Source organism: Chiloscyllium punctatum, chromosome 17, assembly GCF_047496795.1.
Source record: "Chiloscyllium punctatum isolate Juve2018m chromosome 17, sChiPun1.3, whole genome shotgun sequence".
Classification (NCBI taxonomy): Eukaryota; Metazoa; Chordata; class Chondrichthyes; order Orectolobiformes; family Hemiscylliidae; genus Chiloscyllium; species Chiloscyllium punctatum.
In genome coordinates this window covers 72411416-72432854 of record NC_092755.1, presented here as the reverse complement: position 1 = coordinate 72432854, position 21439 = coordinate 72411416, and positions in this window count along the sequence as shown.

The window sequence follows — 21439 nt, the reverse complement described above, 5'->3', positions numbered from 1 at the left end:
GTCTTTTCCCCATAACCCTTGATTCCCTTAAACTTAGTTTGGGTTAGAAATCGATTTTTTTTCATATGTTGACAAGCTATTCCACTTCATCCACTAGATATAAACATACACTTCCCAGCAGCAGAAAAAGTCACAAAGACGACATTTAGAAAATAAAAAGTTGCCGCCAACATCCCAGCGTCACAGAGGATAATTATTATATCAAACTACTATGTTAGCTAAAAACAACTAATTCATTAGAAATCAAGAATCAAACCTGTTTTACAGCTACCCTGGGAAGGCTTTTACGCACTTTCAAACATATCACTTTCAAAATACTGCATATATGATTGCTCATCTAGATGACTCTGCAGTTTTAACAAAAGAAGTCTTTTTTTCCATTGCTTCATGTTTCTAGCTCAGTGGAAAGTTCACTGTTCTCTACCATTCCATCACTCTCACAGATCACCAGAAAATAAACTTGCTGCAGATGACAGAGGAAACTCCTTCTTACAGGACTGAGAGCCTACAGCAGATTTCACCTTGTGTGCAAAGTCAATATGTCACATTTAGGAGCCTTGTAAACATTATGGGCATTTAAAGGCCACCATATTAAAATGCAGTGATTTACCATTTATTTTGTCAAATAAGCTTCAGACAAGAACAATCAAGTGGGATCCTACAACTAAGATACAATGGCGGAGTTATGAGTTGTAAATCTAAACTTATAAGGGCTTCATTTTGATAAACATTAAGTTTGCTTTCACTCCTGTCAGCAGTAATAATAACCTAGTCAAATTTCCAATGCACGATATCATCCATTTTTAAATAAAACAATCAAATCCATAAACTGTTCGATCTTGTTACAACACTTTATGATAAGCACATTGTAATCTTTAAGCACCCCATTAATGTAACCAATACACATTATTGCAACATCTGTATTGGATGCGATTCCCTCTATGGCAAGGCAGGTCGATAACAAGCGCCTTGAAACAAATAAAGCAACAGCATGAAGTGCTATTTCATGAAAAAAAAATGTCCAGCCCTCACTGCAAATAAAATAACGCTGCACCCTGGAAAAATATACTAACAATTTTTTTTTAAATGACAGCCTCATGGCTTCCTTACTATTTCGGCCCATCTCTGCCTTCACACAAACGGACTAGATTTGGAGTTAAAGGAATTACATCGACTGTGAGAGAAAACACGAAGTTGCAGCGACCATGCAGCCGTGATAAATCCCTTACTTCCCTCCAACTGGAAATGGCGCCTTTTTTTCACACCCAACCCCGCCGTTTCACACAGACTTTTCCTCAAGAGGAGAATAATAACTAAGCCCCCAGGGTATCGTTCGTGCCACACACACACACCCCTGTGCCCTCTACTTCTCAGTGAATGGTGTTTCTTTTTCATTCCCTTGTTGCTTCTCTTTCTATCACCCCAACTTTGTCCCTTTTCTGGGGTCGACTCCCAGTAACGGTCACCCCCATTAAAACTTGCTCCTCACTAACCGCCACTTTCCTCGCGCGCACTGACCGCGTGAATTTAAAGGCCCTCACGAGACCCGACCAGAAGCCAGAACCAACTAATACGGACTTCTAAAAGGTGGGTCATGGCGAATGAATTATAGTTTTTTGAGTAAGGTAGTGAAGTTGAGGACGCGAGAATGTTTATGGCAGATACGGGATACGGTCTGCATGTATATTCAATTTGAAAATGCTTGACAAGTGTATGCTCACAAGTTTCTACACCTTGATTACTCAACATATTTATCAATGACTTCGATAGTGCAATGGTCATATATCCAAGTCTACTAATGGGATATTGAATGGTGGTCCGACCAGTAGTTTGAAGTGAGCATAAAATTATAAAGAAGTATTGATAAAGTGAGTGGGGCAACCTGAAACAACAGGTGGTAAGTGTAAGATCATCTTTTTTTCAATCAAAAAACGATAGATGCAAGAAATATTTAAATGGAAAAAGTTGAGAGTAGTAAAGCCCAGATCGATTTTAGGTCGATGTACATATACTACTAAAATCTAGTAATCAGATACAAAACATAATTGAAATGGTCAATGGAAAAATCATCTTTGAACAACTTTTCACAGCTAATGGAGTACAAGGCAAAACTCATGTTTGTGTCTGTTTATGGTTAGCCTCTCCTCGAACAGAGAGCCAATCTGTGGCTAGTGGCTATAGCTTAAGGGATGCCACTCTCATCAAACTAATTGACCAGGAAATTCTCCCCCTCTTACTGTCTGTCAAAGTGCAATTGAAGAATTACATATTGATAATCAACCTGTCTCTCTGGCCACGTACTGTGTATAAACACATTTCCCTTTGCCAAAAAGTCCTGTAGTGGGACTCAAATCCAGAGGTTCTGGTTCAGAGGCAGGGACACTGTTCACTGCAAGACAACATAATCACAAGGACTGTGAGCAGCATATTACGCAATGTTTTTTAAAAGTGATGAAAACTCCCAGGCTGACCCTGGCACATGACCATCCATGTTCTGGAGATTCTTTGGCCTGGCAAAGGCCTGAATAATGGGATACAACCTATACTTTATTCCTCCTGTTCACATTCCCAATTAGAATCTCCACTGCACTGTTTGAGAGATGGAGTTGGTGTGTTTACTGTAGATATTGCCATATTATCCTATTCTTGTAAACATAGCTAGTATCACATTTGGCCATTTTGAGGGTAGGAAACACTGAGAATATTGACCTTTGAAAAATTATATCAACGGTGTAATAAAACACAAACCAGAACACAATGTTTTATGTTTTGGATTCTAATTAGCTCAAGAATTGTCAATTTGATATATGATCTGATTAATTAAAATCCATGTGAACTCATTGAAAAGAACTACTCAGCAGATTTGGCAGCATCTGTGGACAGAGATACTGAATTAATGTTTTAGATTGAACAGCTTTCACCAGAACTGATGTGGCAAAATCTTGTGTTGGAGGTGTTTTGCTGCAAAATTTGGGGTTGGATTTTCTGAGGATTGGCAATCTCATCAACTGAACACTCCAGCCCCTTCTATTTTTACAAAGAAAGAGAGCTCCACAATTCTGCGAGACGATTCTGCTCAAGGTTACCTCAGAAATGCAGAAGCATAATTCTGTTCTGACTATTCTCTCATAGCCTAGGACTGTCAGAGTAAGGCAAACACCATCCCTTTTTCACAGCAGTCATTTGACACATTAAAAGGCCCTGACAGACACTTGACTGGTGCTGTCAAAGTGTAAGTACATCAGGTAATAGTGTTGTTAGTGGGTGCCAGCTGGATCAAATACCATGGCAAGGAGCTGGGGCGTTAGTGTTCAAGGTTAATGAAGCAGTGCTTGTACGTGGGGTTGGTAAGAGAAATTGGGTCTGGCAGGAGAGGGGCGGTCAGGATGAGTGGTGTTCAGCAGATTGATGGGAGGTGGTATGTGTTAGACTGTGTCCTATAAGGGGGAAGGTGGCGAGTTCAGCTTCGGCTCAACATGGATGGGGTGTATGTGGTCTGTGGCAGATAAAATTGGAGGAATGTGCTGGAAGTTCTTTAGTTGGCTTAATAGCTGGGAGTTAGAATGTGTATTTAGTAGATCTTTTCCTAACTATTTCACTTACTTCACAAGATTCCGATGAAATTCAGTGATTTAAGTGGAGACTTTGGAAGGGTTGCATGTGTAGAAGAATGGGCCAGCAGATTCTTCAATTTCCCAGGCAGTTCCTTTGGATTGTGCTATGACAGGGAATCCACAGCATTCCCTATGTGCAAACCCTAGCTATATTATCTAGATTATCTGGACCAACTATTTTAAAATGCAAAGGTCATAAAAGTTACAGGTAGTAATATAAAAAGGAAATTAAATAAAACATAAAAGTGCTTGTCATATGACAGGATATAAGATGATACTTTGTTTACTCAACTTAGATAAACAGTAGTGAGAAGGTTTTGCAACTCGTGGGAAATGTGGCAAGATTCTCGGTCAAAGATTAACAGAGTTTAGAAAAAGCTGACAGGATGAAACTTCTATCTTCATAATGCTGCTGGAGTCAGTACAACAGATACTGCACTGACTCTAGGTCAGGTGGCAGCATCTCTGACCTGTATTGGCATTGCCCAAACACTTATACTGGGAAGTACAATTCTGATGAGGAAAGACAAAGATGGATGAACCATGGTTGTTACGTCAATAATTACAATAAGCTTTGGGTTATGCTAGTAGACGGACATGTCTGCCCAATTCACCTCTGCCTATTCTAGTTGATTATGTTCATACACATACGCATGTAGGTAAGGAGGGAATGGTGGACAGAATTCTCCAAACTTGGTGGAATCCCCACCTGCAATAAAAAGCAAAATGAGCAGATGCAAATTGCCTAATTTGTCAACATCATAATCCCAGGAACAGAGTAAAGTGTCCACCAGGTGAAACGCCCTTGCCAAGTGCACCGTTTGAAACTATCCAGTTAGATTTTATAGAGTCACCTAGATGCCATTGTTAAAAGTATTGCTTAGTGATAATCTTCCATCAATAAACCTGGTGATCCAGGTTGCTGGCTGGGGTGTTGAGATGGCCCTAGATCAGATAAGTGACCTTGCGTATGACATCAAAAAACTTGCCAACCCAACTGCCCACGCTTTGAAGCTGGTGAGCAAAGAGTTACAGGAGCCCCGGATGATGACATTTCAGAATCGGCTAGTGCTCGACTTCCTCCTTGCTAAAGAAGGAGGTGCTTGTCAGTCATTGGCCTGCAATATTGCACCTACATCGATGATTCCTCAAAAGACATTTCGGAGACACAGATGTTATCAACAAAATGGGTCAAGCCGCAGGGAAGATACCTGCCCCACCGTCGTCCAATTCATGTGGATGGAGTGTTATTTGCTGGCTAAGGTCACTGTGCGGATGGATCGTGTGGGATTAGTCCTTGGTCTCATCCTAGGAATATACATTGTCATCAGCTTATTCGTGAAATGGACCATACATGGCTTTTCACCTAAGCCAAATAGGAATCTGATTAATCGACCCTTCTCTACCCCCGTACCTCCATGCCCGAGCTTCCATGTTGAAATCCAGTATCTTTTCAAGAAAGCCTGTTTGTGACAGTACAGCTTTTGTAAACCTGAAGACAATTTGTGATAGTACATCAGAGTAGCCTGCCAGGGTTCTTGAAGAGCTGATATCCTACTCTCCGGGGTTATTAGAACCCAGTTAATTTAGCTTCTAGGTATCAGTGTTATGTTGTAACAGTGATGCTATTAGTAAATAAAGGGGATGACTCAAATTAAACAAAACTGTCTGCAAGAGGTTTTTTTTATTCCAGACTACCAAAGAGTATGATTTCTAGGATGAACCAAGGGAGGCTTACAGGTTGAGTCCACAAGGGATTCTGTGGGCCATCTCAAATCTGTACTTTATCACAACCAGGTGGGCAGACTATGCGCCTTTTGCAAGCTTCCCATTGGACAGATTATAATTCAGACTCATTGGAGGAGGGAGATCCACAAACATCTTTAGCCTTAGCAATTGGGAAGCCCCACTATTCCGTGCAAAAGACTAGCTGAAATATTTGCATCCATCTTCGGCCAAAACTGCCAAGCAGATGATCCATCCCAACTCTTCCTAAGATCCCCAACACCATAAACGCCAATGTTCAGTCAATTTGATTCACTTCATATGATATCAAGGAAATGCTGAATGCATGGATAGAGAAAGAGATATTTTCCTTAACATTCAAGCCGTCAGAATGGAGACATATACTCCAGTGAGATATTCCTCTAAGCCACTTGAGTATAGCTACAACACTGGCATGTGCCCACAATGTGTCCAGGTTATCTGTCCCACAGCCCCCCCCCCCCCCCCCCCATCTGGCCAATTCTACTCTCACCAATTTATTTTTCAATCATCAGAAAATTGATAAACAGTGTTATCAAATGGCACGTACTTAACAATAACCTGCTTTGCAATGTTCAATTTGGGTTCCACCAGCGTCACACAATTCCTGAGTCTTTGTTGCAACCCTGAATAAAATAACTGAGCTTCAGGAAAGAGGTTGTGTTTGTTTGGTTGTTGTTAGCTGCAATGTGTTTCTGAAGGTCACTTCCTATACATGACCATCTCCAGCTGCTTCAAAGACCTCCTCTCTAACATGAGGTCAGAAGTGAAGATATTAGCTGATGATTGTACAATGTTCAGTGCCATTTGTGATATCCCAGATGCTGAAACAGTCAGTATCCATTGTGATGTAAAGTGTGTAATAAATATAAAATTTATTTTAGGGTTTCTTTTAACTTGTGGTATGTGGGCTTCTTCTTTCTGATTATCTCTCCATGTCCTTCCTACTAAATCAATCAGTTCTCATTTCTCCATATTGAACTTCATCTGCCACTTGTTTATCTATTCCACTAACTAGTTTGACCTTAAGAACATCTAAACTGACCTCCACGCAATTCAGAATGCTTCATCTGCATACATTGAAATTGCATCTTGTACAGGAAGGGCTAGGTCATGAAAGATATTAGGAAAAACAAATGCTGTCATCTTTAAACTCATAGCAAGTTTTTTTTAAAAGTGCTGTCCAGAACTGATAGCAACTATTCAGGTTGTTTTGGCAGCTTTTTGAAAGTTATATTCACTCCGAGTTTTGGTATATTTAGTCATCATTGCCTTAATTGCTCATGGATTATTTTGGACAGTAATGGTTTGTAAAGACACTTACAGTTCTTTCTGACTTTTCTGTTTTAATTTGCTATTAGTAAAAGAATCTCTTCTGTCTATGAGTTCTTTAAGTTGGACTAAATAGAAGCACGTATTTCTGAGCCTGTTTAAACCTCATAGTGGTTAGATTTATATAGACTGTGCTCTTCCAAATTTGAACATTACTGTGATCTGATTTTTGCTGTGTGGAGTGCATTGAGATGCATGGACAAGGGTGTCATCTGTTGGACTTGACTGGAGCTGCAGAATTCTCTTAGTCATAGAGATGTGCAGCACAGAAACAAACTCTTCAGTCCAACTCATCCGTGCCGACCAGATATCCTAACCTAATCTAGTCCCATTTGCCTGCATTTCACCCTTATCCCACTAACCCTTCCTATTCATATACCCATCCAGATGCCATTTAAATACTGTAATAGTACCGGCCTTCATCACTTCCTCTGGCAGCTCATTCCAGTCACGCACCACCCTCTGCATGATAATGTTGCCCCTTAAGTGTCTTTTAAATTTTTCCCCTCCCATCCTGAACCTACGCCCTTTAGTTTGAGACACCCCCAACCCAGGGAAAAGATCTTATCTGTTTACCCTAACCATGTCCCTCATGATTTTATAAATCTCTACAAGGTCAACCCTCAGCCTCCAGGGAAAACAGCCCCAGCTTATTCAGCCTCTTCCTGTAGCTCAAATTCTCCAACCCTGGCAACATATTTGTAAATCTTTTCTGAACCCTTTCAAGTTTCACAACATCTTTCTGACAGGAGGGAGACCAGAATTGCACACAATTTCCAGAAGTGGCCTAACCAATGTACTGTACAGCTACAACATGACCTCCCAACTCCTATTCTCAAGGCTCTGTCCAATAAAGGAAAGCATACCAAACATCATCTTCACTATCTTATATACCTGCAACTCCACTTATAAGAAATTATGAACCTGTACTCCAAGGACTCTTTGTTCAGCAACACTCCCCCGGACCGTACAATGAAGTGTATATGTCCTGCTCTGATTTGCCTTTCCAAAATGCGGTACCTCACATTCATCTAATTTAAACTCCATCTAAGTTATTTGCGGTTATTTCACTTCTAGGAAGATTGTTGCTCTGCTGGATAGCAAGGAGTTAGTTAAAGTTTCACTTTTGCTTGATCAAATCTTCAAAGCTATGGTGCCACTATGTCTCTTTAACAGAACTGTATCAATCATGAGGATTGATGAAGCAATAATGTGGGATCTTTAGTTGAAGATAAGACTATATACAAATAGTTAGCTGGAAGTCTACGGATAGTAAATGTAATTGCTACATCTGCTACTTGTAGACTGAAATAATACATCACGTCCTGGTAAAGTGACTACAGCAGTTTAAGACGCACCTCTTAAAAAGGTGCATATACACAATAGGACAATATCTACTGCCCCTTCTGAAAATTAGTACACTGTGCTACTTGCATAGCTCCTTGTCCTTGAAGGTGGAACATTTCTATAATTCTGTTGTTATCGGTGAATAGACATTTTTCAAAAACCAATGACAATTGAATGTTCCATATCTTTTTTAAAAAGTATGGTATATGGGCACTTCTTGCAAAACCAGCAGTTACTTGGGGAAGGTAATAAAGTTTTCTAACTTAAGAGTCATCGAGCATGGAAACAAACACTTTGGCCCAACTCTCCATGCCGACCAAGTTTCCTAAACTGAACTAATCCCATTTGCTTGCATTTGGCCCCTATCCCTCAAAACCTTTCCTATCCATGTACTTGTCTAAATGTCTATTAAATGGTGTCATTGTATCACCTATTCCACTACTTCTGGCAGCTCACTCCATATATACACCATTCTCTGCATGAAAAAGATGCCTGTCAGGTTCCTTTTAAATCTTTCCCGTCTCACCTAGTGTGCTCAAGTTTCAGACCACTTTACTTTGGGGAGAAAACACCATGGCTTTTCACCCTATCCGTGCCCCTCATCTTTTCATAAACCTCAATAATGTCACCTCTCAGCCTCCAATGCTCCAGGGAGAAACGTCCCACCTTATCCAGCCTCTCCTTATAATTCAAATCTTGGTAATATTCTTGGAAATGTTTTTTCTGGCTCAGTTCATGCAAACCCTTAACTATGACTTTGTTACTTGTCTAGAGTTAAATATTCCAATGTACGCCTGACTAGCCTTCCACATTATACACTTTGCAAACTTGAGGTCAACAAAGCCTCCAGTGCCTGTCACCTAACTCTCACCATTATATTTATCAATCACACAATATTCGGTGATTTACCTTAATAATGATTGCACTCTGGTTAGATCTTGTGTTCCCTTGAATTTGCTTATTGGCTGTGTAGGCCTCCAAAGCGTATTGTTTGCAGCCAGCCAACCTTCTCTCCATGCTGTCATGCTACGCTTTACACTATGACCTCTTATTTTGTGCATATATATGGATCCTTGTCAAATGCTTTCTGAATGTCCAATCACTGTACATCAAAGGGCTCCTCTTTGTTCACAGCATATGTTACTCTTTCAAAGAATTCTAACAAACTTATTAAACGCAATTTCCATTTTGTACAATACGCTAATTATGACATTAACTTCTGGCTCTGGAAATGACTGCTGTGCACCAGCTTTGGAGGCCTACACAGCCAATAAGCAAATTCACAGCCAATAAGCACAGCAGTCATTTCCAGAGCCAGAAGTTAATGTCATAATTAGCGTATTGTACAAAATGGAAATTGCGTTTAATAAGTTTGTTAGAATTCTTTGAAAGAGTAACATATGCTGTGAACAAAGAGGAGCCCTTTGATGTACAGTGATTGGACATTCAGAAAGCATTTGACAAGGATCCATATATATGCACAAAATAAGAGGTCATAGTGTAAAGCGTAGCATGACAGCATGGAGAGAAGGTTGGCTGGCTGCAAACAATACGCTTTGGAGGCCTACACTTTAACTAACTCCTTGCTATCCAGCAGAGCAACAATCTTCCTAGAAGTGAAATAACCGCAAATAACTTAGATGGAGTTTAAATTAGATAAATGTGAGGTACCGCATTTTGGAAAGGCAAATCAGAGCAGGACATATACACTTCATTGTACGGTCCGGGGGAGTGTTGCTGAACAAAGAGTCCTTGGAGTACAGGTTCATAATTTCTTATAAGTGGAGTTGCAGGTATATAAGATAGTGAAGATGATGTTTGGTATGCTTTCCTTTATTGGACAGAGCCTTGAGAATAGGAGTTGGGAGGTCATGTTGTAGCTGTACAGTACATTGGTTAGGCCACTTCTGGAAATTGTGTGCAATTCTGGTCTCCCTCCTGTCAGAAGGATGTTGTGAAACTTGAAAGGGTTCAGAAAAGATTTACAAATATGTTGCCAGGGTTGGAGAATTTGAGCTACAGGAAGAGGCTGAATAAGCTGGGGCTGTTTTCCCTGGAGGCTGAGGGTTGACCTTGTAGAGATTTATAAAATCATGAGGGACATGGTTAGGGTAAACAGATAAGATCTTTTCCCTGGGTTGGGGGTGTCTCAAACTAAAGGGCGTAGGTTCAGGATGGGAGGGGAAAAATTTAAAAGACACTTAAGGGGCAACATTATCATGCAGAGGGTGGTGCGTGACTGGAATGAGCTGCCAGAGGAAGTGATGAAGGCCGGTACTATTACAGCATTTAAATGGCATCTGGATGGGTATATGAATAGGAAGGGTTAGTGGGATAAGGGTGAAATGCAGGCAAATGGGACTAGATTAGGTTAGGATATCTGGTCGGCACGGATGAGTTGGACTGAAGAGTTTGTTTCTGTGCTGCACATCTCTATGACTAAGAGAATTCTGCAGCTCCAGTCAAGTCCAACAGATGACACCCTTGTCCATGCATCTCAATGCACTCCACACAGCAAAAATCAGATCACAGTAATGTTCAAATTTGGAAGAGCACAGTCTATATAAATCTAACCACTGAGGTTTAAACAGACACAGCCAGCAACCTGGATCACCAGGTTTATTGATGGAAGAAGTTGTGTCAGTCCCGTTTTGTTTTTCCTCTACGTTTGGTTCCATACTGATTCATATGTTGGTGTGCGTTCCATTCAAGATCTACTTCTTCAGGTACTTCATGGTAGAGGGTTTAAAAAGTGGTAAGGTGTGTACTAGGCCACAACGTCCATTCCAGTCATTGGGTAAATATGAGTAGGCTTTGTTTTCACATAGCCAATTAAGGCTAAAAGGAGTTCTAACGGTGCACTTGTGTGAGCGAATGACGAGTCCACTCAGAGCGAGAGCTGAATCTTGTAAACAGTGGGTGCTATCAAACGTTTGGTTCTCTAAGTGTATTAACAGATGGAGAGCAGGAGTATGACCAGTGTCTTTGATAATATTTTTGCATAGCTTTTGTTTCACCAGACCCATGTCGTGGGTACCGGAAGGTCTTTCAAAACACCATTCTAACAGCAGAACAACATTAACGTTGAATCCTTCAGGTTTGTTAGTGCACTTCACACAGCGACGCGCTCCTTCTACCGAATGAGTTTTTCCATCACAATCGAGGGACTGCATAACTGGGTGAGTCCTATTTATACACTGTACATCAGAATGATGGACGAGTGAACAGATAACACATGGATTGGGGTGGGTGGGGGAATGGTTTAGCTTGATTAGAGAAACCACTTGTAACAGAAAGAAAATTGGGAGTGCTTTGGATTTTGGTCTTTCTTCATCTTTCCAGCTTATCCTGTTAAATACAGTAGTTACTGAATACAGGAAATGTGTAAAAAGTATTTCTGTCAGTGCCAGTAGATCGGATAAGAGACAATTCCCTCGAGAAAGTATAAGTGGTCAGTCTCATGGCAATAGGTGCGTTAGGGTTTGGTAATTTCGGTACCATGTGCTCAATACTGCAATATGTGCAGTTCATTTTGAAAGGGGAACAGACAAACATTTCAAAGTAACAGTTTTCTGTTGACGGAGTGGATGAGGTTATGGAATTGTGCCATCTCATGATGACTGGCAAAGAAGTGTTGCAAGAATGACAATAAGGTTGAGAATGATGTCTGGATACACAATGCGAGTAGTTTAAATGAGGTTCAGCTGGGCAGCTTCATACATAACTTCCAATGGTATTCGTACAGTTTTCATTTATACAGTCACATCTGAGTTTAGCCGATCTGAGATATCACAGATGGGTTGGTTACATTCGGGCGCACGTAATTGGATTCGATTTTCATTAGATGCTTGTATCAGTACTAACAGTAAGACTGTGAGGGGGATACATGCTTGCAATGTCCTTTATAGACCCGTGTTCAATGTCCTTTTACCTTTACTGCAGTTTCAGTTGTCAAAAGAACTTGATATAGACCCTTCCAGCAGAGGGCCCAATTTTCATAATTAGAGTCTTTCAATAGTACATAGTCACCAGGATTAATGTTTTTAAACATTGGAGCTCTTTCTTCTTCCTTCTCTGGTACTTGATAGGCTTCTTTGACTGGAATGCTTTGGTTAGCTTAATCAGGTATCTGTGCATCTCTTCTGCCATGACATGCACATCAACAGGGAGTTGGGCAGTTAATGGTGCAGACCAGACAGTCCTCAGGGGCTTTCCATATATCAGTACAGGTGCTGAGAATCCCGTCTTTTTCTGTGTCATGGTTCACATATTAAAAAGGGCAATTGGGAGCACTTGCAGCTATTTAAGGCCCATTACGTCTGCCAATTTGCTGAGCTGACCTTTTAAGGTACCATTGGTTCGTTCTACAATTCCCTCTGCTTAGGGATGATTGGCACAATGGAATCAAACACTTACATAGTGCCTAGTTTAGCTCTGCAAAGAAATGGGGGCCATTATCGGAAGAGACCGTTACAGGTCCAAATCTGGGTATGGTTTCCCTTTACAGAATTTTACAAGTAGCTGTTGCTGTGCAGTCAGTACAGGGATAAGCTTCAATCGTTTCCTAAATACATCGATTATCACTAAGCAATACTTATAACAATGGCATCTAGGTAAAATCTAACTGGATAGTATCAAACAGTGCACTTGGCAAGGGCGTTTCACCTGGTGGACACTTTACTCTGTTCCTGGGATTATGATGTTGACATTTTGCAGCTGCTCATTTTGCTTTTTATTGCAGGTGGGGATTCCACCAAGTTTGGAGAATTCTGTCCACCATTCCCTCCTTACCTACATGCGTATGTGTATGAACATAATCAACTAGAATAGGCAGAGGTGAATTGGGCAGACATGTCCGTCTACTAGCATAACCCAAAGCTAATTGTAACTATTGACGTAACAACCATGGTTCATCCATCTTTGTCTTTCCTCATCAGAATTGTCCTTCGCAGTATGAGTGCATGGGCAATGCCCGTACAGGTCAGAGATGCTGCCACCTGACCTAGAGTCAGTGCAGTATCTGTTGTACTGACTCCAGCAGCATTATGAAGACAGAAGTTTCATCCTGTCAGCTTTTTCTAAACTCTGTTAATCTTTGACCGAGAATTTTGCCACATTTCCCACGAGTTGCAAAACCTTCTCACTGCTGTTTATCTAAGTTGAGTAAACAAAGTACCATCCTATATCCTGTTATATGACAAGCACTTTTATGTTTTATTTAATTTCCTTTTTATATTACTACCTGTAACTTTTATGACCGTTGCATTTTAAAATAGTTGGTCCAGATAATCTAGATAATATAGCTGGGGTTGGCACACAGGGTATGCTGTGGATTTCCTGTCATAGCACAATCCAAAGGAACTGCCTGGGAAATTGAAGAATCTGCTGGCCCATTCTTCTACACATGCAACCCTTCCAAAGTCTCCACTTAAATCACTAAATTTCATCAGAATCTTGTGAAGTAAGTGAAATAGTTAGGAAAAGATCTATTAAATACACATTCTAACTCCCAAGTAACCATTAAGCCAACCAAAGAACTTCCAGCACATTCCTCCAATTTTATCTGCCACAGACCACATACATCCAATGCATTTTGAGCCAATGCTGAACCCGCCACCTTCCCCCTAAAAGGACCCAGTCTAACACATACCACCCCACACCGATCTACTGAACACCACTCATCCTGACCGTCCCTCTTCTGCCAGACCCAATTTCTCTTACCACCTCCACGTACACGCATAGCTTCATTAACCTTGCACCCTGACACCCCAGCTCCTTGCCATGGTATTTGACACAGCTGGCACCCACTAACAGCAGCAGTCAAAGTGGCTGTCAGGGCCTTTTAACGTCAGAATGTGGCAAATGACTGCTGTGAAAAAGGGATGGTGTTTGCCTTACACTGACAGTCCTAGGCTATGAGAGAATGGTCAGAACCGAATTATGTTTCTGCATTTCTGAGGTAATCTTGAGCAGAATCTCCTCGCAGAATTGAGGAGCTCTCTTTCTTTGTAAAAGTAGAAAGGGCTGGAGTGGCCATTTTATGAGATTGCCAATCCTCAGAAAATCCAACCCCAAATTTTGCAGCAAAACACCTCCAACACAAGATTTTGTCCCATCAGTTCTGGTGAAAGCTGTTCAATCTAAAACATTAATTCAGTTTCTCTGTCCACAGATGCTGCAAGATCTGCTGGATAGTTCTTCTCAATTAGTTCACATGGATTTTAAGTAATCAGGTCATATATATCAAACTGACAATTCTTGAGCTAATTAGAATCTAGAACATAAAACATTGTGTGTCATGTGTTTTAATGCACCATTGATGTAATTTTTCAAAAATCAGTGTTCTCAGTGTTTCCTACCCTCAAAATGGCCAAATGTGATACTAGCTATGTTTATGAGAATAGGATAATATGGCAATATCAACAATAAACACACCAACTCCATCTCTCAAACAGTGCAGTGGAGATTCTAATTGAGAATGTGAACAGGAGGAATAAGGTATAGGTTGTATCCCATTATTTAGGCCTTTGCCAGACCAAAGAATCTCCAGAACATGGATGGTCATGTGCCAAGGGTCAGCCTGGGAGTTTTTCATCACTTTTAAAAAAACATCATGTAATATGCTGTTCACAGTCCTTGTTATTAGGTTGTTTTGCAGTGGGCAGTGTCCCTGCCTCTGAACCAGAAGCTCTGGATTTGAGTCCCACTACAGGACTTTTTGGCAAAGGGAAATGTGTTTATACACAGTACGTGGGCAGAGAGACAGGTTGATTATCAATATGTAATTCTTCAATTGCACTTTGACAGACAGTAAGAGGGGGAGAATTTCCTGGTCAATTAGTTTGACGAGAGTGGCATCCCTTAAGCTATAGCCACCGGCCACAGATTAGCTCTCTGTTCAAGGAGAGACTCGCCATAAACAGACACAAGCTGTTCAAAGATGATTTTCCCATTAACCATTTTAATTATGTTTTGTATCTGATTACTAGATTTTAGTAGTATATGTACATCGACCTAAAATTGTTCTGGGCTTTACTAGTTTCAACTTTTCCATTTAAATATTTCTTGCATCTATCGATTTTTGATCGAAAAAGGATGATCTCACACTTACCACCTGTTGTTTCAGGTTACCCCACTCACTTTATAAATATTTCTTAATGCTCACTTCAAACTACTGGTCGGACCACCATTCAATATCCCATTAGTAGACTTAGATACTGCAATGGTCATATATCCAAGTCATTGATAAATATGTTGAGTAATCAAGGTGTAGAAATTTGTCAGCATTCACTTGTGTGGGAAATAGAACCCACACACCTCAATAATTTCAGTCCGAGACAAGCTCTGAAGCAGCAGTATCATTCGTTATACGCTTGCAAGCGTGGTGTCTAAGATAGACACACAGAGTTTAGCAAGTACATATCTTGTATACAATTCATTTCTCTTTCCCTCCTCCCCTGTTTACATCTCCCACTACTCTAAACCCGGCTGTTTATCTCTGGCCTCATCCGTCCTTGTGCATAACAAAATGTATGTCCTGCTTGGCCGTTTCACCACATCACTCTGTGGTCCATTGTTATATATCTTCCTCCACGGCCATCTGCTTCCTTGCCTGCTAAAGCAATATTTCCTTCCATTCTTTGCCCATACTGAGCCTTATGACCTCTTGTGGTCTTTTTTTTGTTTTTGCAGAAGTGGGAAACAGATGCTTGTAACTGCTTGTTCAGGCATATCTAGCTTAACCTACACCCCCTCCCCTCACAGCACCTTGTCTGTAACGTCTACCATTGTTTGCAGGTGCATTTCATTCTTGTATGCGCATTTTAGCTAATACAAAAACAATAATATATTTCCTTCACATAGTTTTCATTCTTGTTAACTCAGCTCTTGGTTGAAACAATTATACATTGGTGTGAGTTCATTTACCTTGCATAAGCAATTATGATTGCAGAAGTAACACTGCTTTACCTATATCCCACACTTGTCAAGTACTTTCAAATTGAATATACATGCAGACCGTATCCCGTATCTGCCATAAACATCTTCGCGTCCTCGACTTCAGTACCTTACTCAAAAAAATATAATTCATTACATATGACCCACCTTTTAGAAGTCCATATTAGTTGGTTCTGGCTTCTGGTCGGGTCTCGTGAGGGCCTTTAAATTCACGCGGTCAGTGCGCGCGAGGAAAGTGGCGGTTAGTGAGGAGCAAGTTTTAATGGGGTGACCGTTACTGGGAGTCGACCCCAGAAAGGGGACAAAGTTGGGGTGATAGAAAGAGAAGCAACAAGGGAATGAAAAAGAAACACCATTCACTGAGAAGTAGAGGGCACAGGGGTGTATGTGTGGCACGAACGATACCCTGGGGCTTAGTTATTATTCTCCTCTTGAGGAAAAGTCTGTGTGAAACGGCGGGGTTGGGTGTGAAAAAAAGGCGCCATTTCCAGTTGGAGGAAATAAGGGATTTATCACAGCAGCATGGTCGCTGCAACTGCACGTTTTCTCTCACCGTCGATGTCTTTCATTTATTTCCAAATCTAGTCCGTTTGTGTGAAGGCAGAGATGGGCTGAAATAGTAAGGAAGCCATGAGGCTGTCTTTTTTAAAAATTATGTTGGTATATTTTTTCCAGGGTGCAGCATTATTGGGTGCACCCCCTACTCTAGGCAAAAGATCATGGCTATTCACTTTATCCATGCCCATCATGATTTTATAAACCTCCATGGTGTTACCCCTCATGCTCCGGTACTCCAGATGAAAAAGTCCCAGTCTATCCAGCTTCTCCTCATAACTTAAACCATCCAGTCTCAGTAATATCCTTGTAAATCTGTCACTGGTGCAGCTAAAACTTTTATCTATCCCTTCCTTACTTGTCTGAAGTTAACCATTCTGATGCACACCTGACTACTCTTCCATATTGGACACTTTGCAAACTTGAGGTCAGCAAAACCTCCACTGCCTATCAACTGACCTCTCACCATTATACTTGTATTGTACTCAAGCAGTTTAGTTAGAGGAGTGTCTCACCCTGGATGACGCGTCTCCATTCTAACCTTCAAGACCATCAATATTACCCTTAATGGCATAAAATTCACTTAAGAGGAGGAAAACAACAACAAACTGCCATTCCTAGATGTCACAGTAGAGCGAACAGCCAATGGGGTACTTCAGCATATACAGAAAAACAACACGTGGACCAAATATTGAACCACAGAAGCAATCATCCCAACACCCACAAATGAAGCTGCATCAGAACATTATTTCAACGAGCCAACGCAGACTGCAGCACAGAGGAACTACGCAAAGCAGAGGAAAATCACCTATGCCATGTATTCAAAAAGAATGAGTACCTAGTGAACACAGTCCTCCAAATTTCTCAGCAACAAGCCCAAACAAGCAGACAAAACACATCCAGAACCCCTAGCCACTCTCCCCTACATCAAAGACATCTCAGAAATGACTGCCAGACTACTCAGACCCCTTGACATCATGGTAGCCCACAAACCACCACAACTAAAACAGCAGCTAATTAACTTGAAAGACCGTATACAGACAATGAGCAAAACTAATATCATTTACAAAATACCGTGCAAGGACTGTAACAAGCACTACATTGGACAAATAGGCAGAAAACTAACCACCAGGATACATGAACACCAACTAGCCACAAAAAGATATGACCCTCTCTCACTAGTGTCATCACACGTGGATGAGGAAGGACACCACTTTGACTGGGACAATACATCCATCCTAGGACAAGCCAAACAAAGACACGCACAAGAATTTCTAGAAGCATGGCATTCCAACTGGAACTCCATCAACAAACAAATCGAGTTAGACCCCCTCTACCACCCCCTGAGAAAAGGATCAGGAAGTGACTTCACCACAGGAAATGACATCACCAACTCAGAGAAACTTAAATATATAGAGAGAAAGCAGGAATTTTCAGCATTTAAAACTGATTTGCAGTAATACAGTGGTAAATTCTTTAATGAAGCTTTAGATTATGTTAACCGACTGTTCAGTAGTGTTAAATTGTATGTGACATTTACACTTTCATTTCATTGTAATACTGCATCTCTGTATTGCTTGTCAGGTTTTCCCATCTTATTTGATTACCTACATGGTGGTTGGCCACCTCTTCCAAGGTTGTCCCAGCTACTGCGCATTGATAGTGTCGGCTTCTTCCTGGGCCAAATGCATATTTGGCCTCCTTTCACAGTTGAAAACATGAAGCGCTTATTTCTGCACAAACTGCAAAATAAATTTCTCTGGCTAGCAACCTTATAATTCAAAACAAAAGTAAAACTGAAAACTAAATAATTCTGAAGGTAACTGAACTTGAAACATTAATTCTACTTTTCCATGAGTCATAATAAAATGACATCAATGGGCGGCACGGTGGCACAGTGGTTAGCACTGCTACCTCACAGCGCCAGAGACCTGGGTTCAATTCCCGCCTCAGGCGACTGACTGTGTGGAGTTTGCACATTCTCCCCGTGTCTGCGTGGGTTTCCTCCGGGTGCTCCGGTTTCCTCCCACAGTCCAAAGATGTGCAGGTCAGGTGAATTGGCCATGCTAAATTGCCCGTAGTGTTAGGTAAGGGGTAGATGTATGGGTGGGTTGCGCTTCGGCGGGGCGGTGTGGACTTGTTGGGCCGAAGGGCCTGTTTCCACACTGTAAGTAATCTAATCTAATCTAAAACAATAATTAAAAAAATTATTTTTATTTTAATAGTGGAATTCAGGTAGTTCTTTGTCACTTATACTTTAATAGATTACAAGGCAAGGTGAGCTTTTCTGTGTGTTTTGTTTAATTAGCAGAATGGTTTACCGCCATGTCATAACAATGTTGTGGAGTGAATTAAATTGATCCATTGAGTGTGCAATTTCTTAGTCTTGCCTATCAGTCGCTACTTGTGCTGTGTGGTATGCAAGTAGTCCTGTGTGGTAGCTTCACCAGGTTGACACTGGCATGTCCTCCTGCATTCTTCATTGAACCAGGGTTGAACTGCAGGCTTGATGGTAATGGTAAAGTTGGGACATGTCATGCCATGAGGTTACAGGTTGTTTTTGAATACAATTTGTTGCCGCTGATGGACCATGGTGCCTCATGGTGCCAATGTTAAGTTGCTAAATCCATTAAAAAGTCTATCCTATGTCACCTGGTGACAGTGCCACACAATACGAGGAGGATATTCTTTATATGAAGACAAGACTTTGTTTTACAAGTACTGTGCAGTAGTCACTCTTACCAATACTGTCACGGACAGCTGCATTTCCACCCGGCAGATTGGTAAGGATGAGGTCAAGTATGTTTTTCCCTGTTGTTGGTTCTCTCACCAACAGCTACACACCCAGTCTAGCAGCTATGTCATTTGGGACTCAAAACAGCTCAATCAGTCATGCTACTGCTAAGTACGCTCAGTGATGGACATTGAAGTCCCCCTGTCCAGAGTATCTTGTGCATCCCTCAGTCCTTCCTCAAGTGGTGTTCAACATGGAGGAGGACTGACTCATCAGCCTGGGATGGGTGGGTTTTAGTAGGTGCAAATTAACAGAGGGTTTCCTTATCAAAGATTGGCCTGATGCCAATAGACTTCATAGGGCCCTGGCCTATGTTGTTGAGAAGTACCGGGGCAACTTCTTCCCAACAGTGATGATTTGGAGATGCCAGTATTGGACTGGGGTGTACAGAGTTAAAAATCACACAACACTAAGTTCTAGTCCAACAGGTTTAATTGGAAGCACACTAGCTTTCGGAACGTCGCTCCTTCATCAGGTGATAATGGAGGGCTCAACCCTAACACAGAATTTATAGCAAAAATTTACAGTGTGATGTAACTGAAATTATACATTGAAAAAATTGAGTAAGTCTTACATCTGTTTGAATACCATGATAGTTTCACTTCTTTCATGTGTAAATCAAAAAATCTTTTTTTAAAAGTTGCACTCTCAGGTTAGCTGTTAACAATGGCTGATAGCTAGACAATATGTTGAAGGTGTTGGCCCTCTGTGTTCTCTGTCTATGCCATAATGTTTAGATTGATTCTAATCTAAAAAGTGAGATAATGGAGTTTTACATGAATGCGTGCAGTTTTTGAACAAAATACAATGTAACCCTGCAAGTACAAATTCACCCCACAAAATGTGTGTATGCATGTGGGTCTTTGTCTGTCTGTGTGTTTGTCTGTCCGGGTCGGGGGTTGTGAGTGTGAGGAAGTGTATGTGTGTAGTGAGTGTAGAGTGTCTTAAGTCTGTGAGGGGGTGAATGTGTGAGTGTGGGAGTGTGTGTATGTAAGGGTGTGTGGGTGTCTGCGTGCGCATCTGTGTATATGTGTGTCTGTGTGTGTGGGTGGGAGTGTGTGTGTGTGTATAGTGCAATGGTGGTCACCTGTAATGTGACACGAACCCAAGGTCCCGGTTGAGGCCCTCCCTATGGTTACCGAATTTAGCTATCAGCCTCTGCTCGACCACTTTTCACTGCTGCCTGTCCCAAAGTCCGCCTTGGAGGATGGTCACCCAAAGGTCTGAGGTCGAATGTCCTGGAGGAGGGAACCCTCCTGTCTGTTGATTGTTGTGTGGTGCCCATTCATCCGTTGTTGTAGCCTTTGCTCAGTTTCCCCAATATACCATGCCTTAGGCCATCCTTGCCTGCAACGTATGAGATAAACAATGTTGGCTGAGTCACATGAGTACCTGCCATGTACAAGGTGAGAGGTGTGTAGGTGATGATGTTATCTGTGTTTGTCGCTACCTGAGCTACAAAGATTTGTTTTTCATAAATATCAATGATTGATAGAGATAAATTAGATTTCTTCAGGACCACATCCAACCACACCCCTCACGCCTCACCACTAAATTCCCACAGAACAGCTCACACCATGGTCTGCTTCAAGCTCCGGGTAAACCTTGGATTCTGTGCCATCAATGCAGCTGGCACCCCTTAACAGCAATGGCTCAATCCTTCAATCTTCTCGGCAGTGCCAAACCCACCGTTGATTGGCCAGTCAATTCACAGTAAATGTCTAAATAAAAACAAATTACTGATACTGATGCTGGAAGTCTGAAACATCACTGGTGAAACTCAGCAAGTCTGGCCGCGTCTATGGAGAGAATAAAGTGTACGACTCATTTGAATTGAATCGCTTTAGCTCACCAGCAAAATCCGATAAGTAATATCGTGCACTTACAAATGATTCACACCCCCAGCAGCATACTGCTGTCCTTCGCCATCATGCGCTACACCGGAGTTAAGAAACAACGCCATTATCGCTGTCTTCCCTCCAATTTGTCTTCAATCTTTTCTTTATTAATTACAAGAATCTAGCTCTTTGTGGAGCTAAACACTTTATCACTGAAACTCCCAAGTCAATGTTGCAAA